The sequence below is a fragment of the Dama dama genome, chromosome 12, assembly GCF_033118175.1.
Source record: "Dama dama isolate Ldn47 chromosome 12, ASM3311817v1, whole genome shotgun sequence".
Classification (NCBI taxonomy): Eukaryota; Metazoa; Chordata; class Mammalia; order Artiodactyla; family Cervidae; genus Dama; species Dama dama.
The window spans coordinates 45168463-45176347 of NC_083692.1; the positions used below are offsets into that span (position 1 = coordinate 45168463).

The following is a 7885-nucleotide window of genomic DNA, read 5'->3' on the forward strand; positions in this document are numbered from 1 at the left end:
TGTGTGTGCGTGCGTGTGTGTGTGTGTGTGTGGTGTGTATGTGTATGTTAGTTGCTCAGTTGTGTCCAGCTCTTTGCGACACCATGGACTATAGCCCACCAGACTCCTCTGTCCATGGAAGTCCAAGAATACTGGAGTGGGTAGCCATTCCCTTCTCCAGGGGACCTTCCCAACCCAGTGATTAAACCCAAGTCTCCTGCATTGCAGGCAGATTCTTCATCATCTGAGCCACCAGGGAAGCCCATACATGGGTTCAAAACAGGTATAGAGGGGAGTGAAGATGGCATGCCCTAGAAATTTGTGTGAAGTGACCCAAAAAGTGACTCTTAAAAGATGTCAAACATGCTTGTGATGAGTTTTATCAAAATTACTTCATGTATATGAGATTGGTAAAGAAGAAATACTTGATTGATAAATTGGTATTTTTAGATGGGGTCTGTAGATACAATTTAAATATATATGTGAATGAAATTAAAACACTAGCTTTCTTTAAGTAGAAATTTGACAAATTCACATTCTTGAAATTATATATTCAAGTTGGCTAAAATACTTTTGGGGGACCCTCTCTTTGGAGAAATGGGAGATGCCTTCTATTTCATCTCCTGAGCTATCATTTTCTTCTCATTCTTTTTTTTGTTTAGTTTTAATTTCATAGTCATAAACCTAACTTTGCAATCCAGCTAAACTTGGAGGCGGATAAGGAAAATATGGAACCCAAAGAACAGCAGTGGGAGCACAAATATTATAGGAGTTATTTCAAGAAGATGTGGATGATGGGATGCTCTCCTGAGCTACAGAGGGAATGGTCTGGTGGTTAGATACAAGTCAGATTTATTAGATTTGTCCACGGTCAGCAATTTTGATTTTCTTGCTGGTCTTGCCATTCCTGGACTGCAGCACTCTGTGGCTTCTACAGTATTCGCCTTGCCAAAGACCACATGCTTGCCATCCAAACACTCAGTCTTGGCAGATTGTAGATGAAAAACTGGGAACCATTTGTGTTGGCACCAGCATTAGTCATGGACAAGATGCTAGGACCTGTGTGCTACAGGATGAAATTCTTCTCATCAAATTTCTTTCCATAGATGGACTAGCCATCAGAGCCATTATGGTTTGTGAAGTCACCACCCTGCACATACATAAATCCTGGAATTATTCTGTGAAAGCAGGAAACTTTATGTCAAATCTTTTCTCCCCGGTGCTCAGAGTTCAGAAGTTTTCTGCTGTCTTTGGAACTTTGTCTGCAAACAGCCTGAGAGAGAAGTGACCCAAGGACTTGTTGGCAATGTCCAAGACCAGGTGGGGTTGACCATGGTTGGGCAGTGGGCGAGACTCCAGGCAGCTGCATCTGTGAGGTCCTACTCGCATTCCTTGATCCAGCTTTCTCCCTGCTTCTACTCTTTCTCTCACACCCTCCACAGTTCACTCTCTACAAACCTGTCAAAGTGATTATTTTAATATAGAAATCAGATCATGAGGCTTTCCTGCTTAGGACCCTCATATGGCTTCCTCCCACATTTGAAATACTACCCAAAATCCTTCTCATGACTTTGGCATTCACCTGGCATTCACCTCTCTCTCCTGCTGGTTTCCCATCCTTCTTTCCTCCCTCACTGTGATCTAGCCTCACTCATATCCTTACTGGTCCTTCACTCAAGACCTTGCATTTGCCCTCTTTCTGCATGATGCTTCCTTATATTTCCTCACTTCATCCAGGTCTCTGCTTGAATGCCATCTCCCCAGAGAGACCTCCCTAATTGCCCTATCTAAAGAGGCCTCTGAAAAAAATGAAAGTGTTAGTTGCTCAGTTGTGTCTGACTCTTTGCGACCCCATGGACTGTAGCCCACCAGGCTCCTCTGTCAATGGAATTCTCCAGGCAAGAATACTGGAGTGGGTAGCCATTCCCTTCTCGAGGGGATCTTCCTGACTCAGGAATTGAACCTGGATCTCCCACATTGCTGGCAGATTCTTCATCATCTGAGCCACCAGAGAAGCCCCAAAGAGACCCCTAGGTGTTCTCTGTGTCCTTAATGTTCTTTTTCTTCATAACACTCATTATGCTCTGCCTTTGTTACATGTATTATTTGTATATTTACCAGTCTCCCCCACTGGAATAGAAGCTTCATGAGGGCCTTGTATTTTTTTTTTTTTAATGCTGAATTCTCAGTGTCTAGAATAGTGCCTTGCATATAGTATACAGTCAATAAATATTGAATAAATGAATAAATAAGTGAATGTGTGTGTGGGTGCTAAGTGCTTCATTCATGTCCAGCTCTTTGTGACCCTATGGATTATAGCCTGCCAGGCTCCTCTGTCCAAGGGATTCTCCAGGTAAGAATAATGGAGTGGTTTGCCGTGCCCTCCTCCAGGGGTTCTTCCCAACCCAGGGATGGAACCTGCATCTCTTTACATCTCCTGAATTGGCAGGCAGGTTCCTTACTAGTGCCACCTAGGAAGCTCCAAGTGAATGACTACAAGCTATCTATTGAATACCAGTTATGGACCAGGCATTATTCCTACTTTCTCAATGTATATTGTTATGTAACTTCTTTTGCATATGTTATTTCATGTGTGATTTAGAATGAATCACTTTAGTGGAACTAAAGTGGAATTTATTATAACAATAGATACAATAATCTGTAAGTGGAATAGATTATAAATGTCATTTGAGGATATAAAATCAAATAAAAGAAAAGAGAACTTTTATTTGTCTTGTGAGCCTCTACGTAGCTGCAGTGTGGACTTTGTTTTACATTTGGTGAAGTCCAGCTTTTCTCAGCATTCCAGGGCTCATCAGCCTCTTTTTCTCTTACCTGCGGGTAATAAGAAAATATATGACCTCTCCCTTTGCTTTCTACATTCTATTTGCAGACTTCTTTTTCAGTTATCTCTGTATTATTGGGATTCCCTTAACAAATTTTTTTCATGGATTTGCCATCAGTGTGGACATCCAGGACAGGACAATTAATTCTATGCGACTAAGCCGAAAGTCCTAGTGTGACCCCTCCTTTGACCTAGAAAACCCTTTGGATCACTAACCTGTGTTTCTTAAGCTAATGTTTCCATGAATGTTTGCTACTCATTTTTGCTTTAAGACTCAGACATGTGGCCTGAATTCACTGACTTATTTTATTTCAAAATTTCTTTCAGTGTCTATATTGAAGTGTGCTGATCTTGGAGCATCTAGTCAAAAGCTGGGATGTTAGCTATGAATTATGACAGTCACAAAGCTCAAAACTGGCAGATAATTTCTTCTCTGTCCTGAAGGATTATTGGCCAGTGGCTGAGTCGCTTTACAGAAAAGGTTGTGTATGGTATGGCAACCTCTTCATTTGATGCTCCTTTCCTCTGTCCCTGTGCTCACTTCATCCTTCATCCAGTTCATCCCACTGGCAGCTCTTCCCATCTCACCATAGACCTTTGCCTTCTCCATGTGTTCACTTTGAAGGGTCATGTGGCTCCTCCATTATTGTCTCCTTTCCAGGCATTGTTTTCTCACCTTTAGGCTCATTCAGGTATTTCATGTTGATGCTTCTATCTTTCAAATGATGCCGCGTGCTTTCCATGTATGTCCAGCATTAATCTTGATTATGATTCCCAAGTCCTTGAGGGATTTCTTTCACCCTGTAGACCAGGGCATATTCTAACTCTGTAGCTTCCTTCTTTCTTATCTTTTTGAGAACTTTCTTTCTGAGAAGAATGTCATTTTGAACTTGTTCATTCCTTCTCTAGTGTGGGCTTCAGTTGTTTGGAATCTCCAATATGATTTCTTTTTTAGGTACTCTAAGTAACTAGCCTACAAGTAAGGTTACTTGCTCTTTGCCACTAGGATTTAGCTCCTAGAAAAATGTGTTTCTAGGAAGAAGTGAAACTCCTCATGCCATTCTGCTTGTCTCTGGCTCTTGCTGAGGACAAAGGAATACTTATGCTTCTGTATATTCATGAAGATAAAGTGGCTTGGGCATAGGTGATACAACTTTTTGTATTTAATACTGACTTGGTCATTGCCATTCTCTGCAGTTTTTGAGAGGTAATGCTTTTAGGGGCTAAATTACCTTCTTAGTAAATGTGCCATTAGAGAGGGCTAAGTATGCTCAATGAGGACTCTTTCTTCTAATTTGACTGTTATTCAGGATTTTCCTTAGAGTTTGTTTTAAAAATTATGATTGCTATAGCAATGTTTTCCTTAGATTTATCTTGAAATGGTAAATGCTTCTTGCAAAAATTTTTGGGATATCATGCAGAAAAGTATAAAGAAGCAGCACTAAACATGAAACAACAAAAACAATTTGATCATAATTTCATCATCAATAGGTAGGTACTGTTAATGCTGTGGCATTTTTTTTCTTTAATCATTTTTGTAATCTGATGACATGGTTCACTGCAACCATTCCTACCAAAAGTTAGCAACCCCACAAAGTGATAGGAGACTAAGCAAAAACCTTGAAAGGTTTGCCATTGCTTATCACTTTAAATGGCACACTTTAATTCAAGTCACTTCCTTTGTAGGTGGAGTGGATTTCAGTATTGGAAGGAGTCGTATTTAGCCTTCCAGTCTGACTGCTCCTAATTGATACTTGGATTCCTCCATAATTTTCCTAGAAAGTGTCATAAAGTTTGTTTGCTGGGTTCTGACCTATGCTCTGTATTCTTTCTCCTGGAATGAGTTCCCCCATTCTTTGTAGGTTTAAACGATTTCTTTTCTTGTGTCTCTTTCCTAAAACCTTAATCACATTGTGTAGATATTTTTGGTTTATTCTTTCATGGATTTATTCATTTCACTAGGGCAATACTCTGAACCTAGAATACAATGTTTGTGAAAGTCTGATGGTTAGTGAAATTTTTTATTTCAAAGATAGTAGCAGTTTTCTGTTTTTCAGAGGCAGAGATTTTATACTGTGAAAGACCCGAAGACTGTTCTCTTTCTTTTTCTTTTGGTCTGGGAACGCTAACATTTTACTATGCCTTTGGTAATGCAAAGGTAACGTGCAGATCCTTCTTGAAAAGGACAGTTTGAGACTTCATGAACTTTGGAGCAGTGATGGCTCACATAAGGTTTTATGGGTCTTCCTTGTTTTTGTAATTTCCCTTTGGTGTTTTGTAATTCCCCTTTGATACCTTGTCTGCTGACCAAGATAGCTTGCCTAAGACTATGTGTTGAGAATTAAAAGAGAGTCAGTGTCCTCACTTAGTAAAATTGGTACTGAGGGTTCTCAGGTGGCCTGAAGAAGCTGACCGTGCCAAACAATGACCCACAGAAAAGCTTAGAGTAGTATTTCAGATCTATGTGACAGGTGACAACCAGATAACCCCTGGCTGTTATATCCCTCAGGATATGAGGAGACCTTCCCTCCATCCCCAGAAATACATGGGGAAAGAAGCCAGGGTAAAGATTGGACTTTGTAGATAGCAGGATAAAGAACAACAAGGAGCCCACACCATTGTTTTAGAAACAATGAGAACGAAAGGAAAGGTCATTTCCAGGGCTAGAGAACAAAGACTACTTGTATTTAACAAGTATTTGTTGAGCACCTACCATGTGTTGGCACTGTGCTAAGAACTGGGAATGCAAAGATATCTGAGACACAGTCCCTGTTCTAATGAAGCTCACAGTGATGTGCACTGAATTATCTTGATGGTAACATGAAAATACAACACAACAGGGCAAATGAGATAAAGACTTGTACATGTAATCACTTGACTATGAGGAATGTGACATCTGACTTTGCCTAAGAGGGTATGACAATTGCACTCATCTCACATGCTAGCAAAGTAATGCTCAAAATTCTCCAAGCTAGGCTTCAATAGTACGTGAACTGAGAACTTCCAGATGTTCAAGCTGGATTTAGAAAAGGCAGAGGAACCAGAGATCAAATTGCCAACATCTGTTGGATCATAGGAAAAGCAAAAAAATTCCAGAAAGACATCTACTTCTGCTTGATTGACTATGCCAAAACAAAGCCTTTGACTGTGTGGATCACAACAAACTGTGGGAAATTCTCAAAGAGATGGGAATACCAGACCACACTACCTGCCTCCTTAGAAATCTGTATGCAGGTTAAGAAGCAACAGTTAGAACTGGACATGGAACAATGAACTGGTTCCAAGTTGGGAAAGGGGTACGTCAAGGCTGTATATTGTCACCTTGCTTAGTTAACTTAAATGCAGAGTACGTCATGCGAAATGCTGGAATGGATGAAGCACAAGCTGGAATCAAGATTGCCAGGAGAAATATCAATAACCTCAGATATGCAGATGACACCACTCTTATGGCAGAAAGTGAAGAGGAACTTAAGAGCCTCTTGATGAAAGTGAAAGAGGAGAGTGAAAAACCTTGCTTAAAACTCAACATTCAGAAAACTAAGATCATGGCATCCGGTTCCATCACTTCATGGCAAATAGATGGGGAAACAATGGAAATAGTGAGAGACTTTATTTTCTTGGCCTCTAAAATCACTGCAGATGGTGACTGCAGCCATGAAATTAAAAGACGCTTGCTCCTTGGAAGAAAAGTTATGACCAACCTAGACAGCATATTAAAAAGCAGAGGTATTTGACAGAAAACATCAAAATTCTATAAAGCAATTATTTTTCAATTCAAAAATAAATAAGTTAGAAAAAGAAAGCAGACATTACTTTACCAACAAAGGTCCATATAGTCAAAGCTATGGTTTTTCCAGTAGTCATGTATGGATGTGAGAGTTGGTCTATAAAGAAAGCTGAATGCCAAAGGATTGATGCTTTTGAACTGTGGTGTTGGAAAAGACTCTTGAGAGTCCCTTGGATAGCAAGGAGATCAAAGCAGTCAATCCTAAAGGAAGTCAACCCTGAATATTCATTGGAAGGACTGATGTTGAGGCTGAAGCTCCAGCTTTGACCACCTGATATGAAGAACTGACTCATTGGAAAAGACCCTGTTGCTGGGAAATATTGAAGGCAGGAGGAGAAGGGGACAACAGATGATAAGATGGTTGGAAGGCATCACCGATATGATGGACATGAGTTTGAGCAAGCTCCAGTAGTTGGTATTGGTTAGGGAAGCCTGGTGTGCTGCAGTCCATGGATTCACAAAGAGTTGGACATGACTGAGTGACTGAACTGAACTGAAGAGGGTAGGAATGCTGAGGAAAAGTTCAAGGAGGTGGTGAGGTTTAAGCTGAGTCTTAAATGATGAACAAGAGCTTAGACTAGATGGTGAAATAAATTTCAGGCAAAGGGAGGAACATGAGCTTATTTTGAGGTATGAAAGAATGCTGTTTTGAGGGAAAGTGGAGTATTTTAGTAGAGAGTAAGAACAGAAGGCTGGTTGGAGAAGAGAATTTGGGACAGGGGACAGACAGGTGGGCAAACTGTCTAGTGCAGTACACAAGAGCTTATGTGATACACTAAGGTCTTTCAATTATATGTACATAATGAAGTATAAATTAAAAAGTATGCCAGGGAATTACATGAGCTACTATGCCTTTAAATAGAAATTATTCTGTTACAGTATGAAAAAGATATCTTAGGTCAGAATCTCTAGAAACAGAGCCTGAGATGGGGATTCTTGTATAAGTGATCTATTGAAGGGGTGCTCTCAGGGGAAGATACTTTGAGTGAGGGAAGTGGAATGGGGCAGGGGAAGAAGTTGATGTGGTTTCAGGGAGAAGCTGAGCTCAGTTTGATTTCCTGGGGAGCTCTGGGGAATGAACTACAACTCAGAGGTGGTCCTGCTACCCCCCAAGGCAAGGATGGTTATCCCAGCTGTCTCCAGATAAGATGGCTCCATCAGTTGTTGATAGTCATCCAGAGAAGAGTGTGAGTGTGAGTTGCTATCAGTCAAAACCTGCCTCCTCTTTGGGATGAGCGTATCAATCTTAGGAGACCTGGGTGGGGCTCCAATAG

General features: G+C 40.6%; 1 pseudogene; it reads right to left on the reverse strand.

The window, feature by feature from the left end:
* Positions 1-834: 834 nt before the first annotated feature.
* LOC133066829 (peptidyl-prolyl cis-trans isomerase A-like) lies at positions 835-1368 on the reverse strand (annotated as a pseudogene).
* Between the last annotated feature and the right edge of the window lie 6517 nt (positions 1369-7885).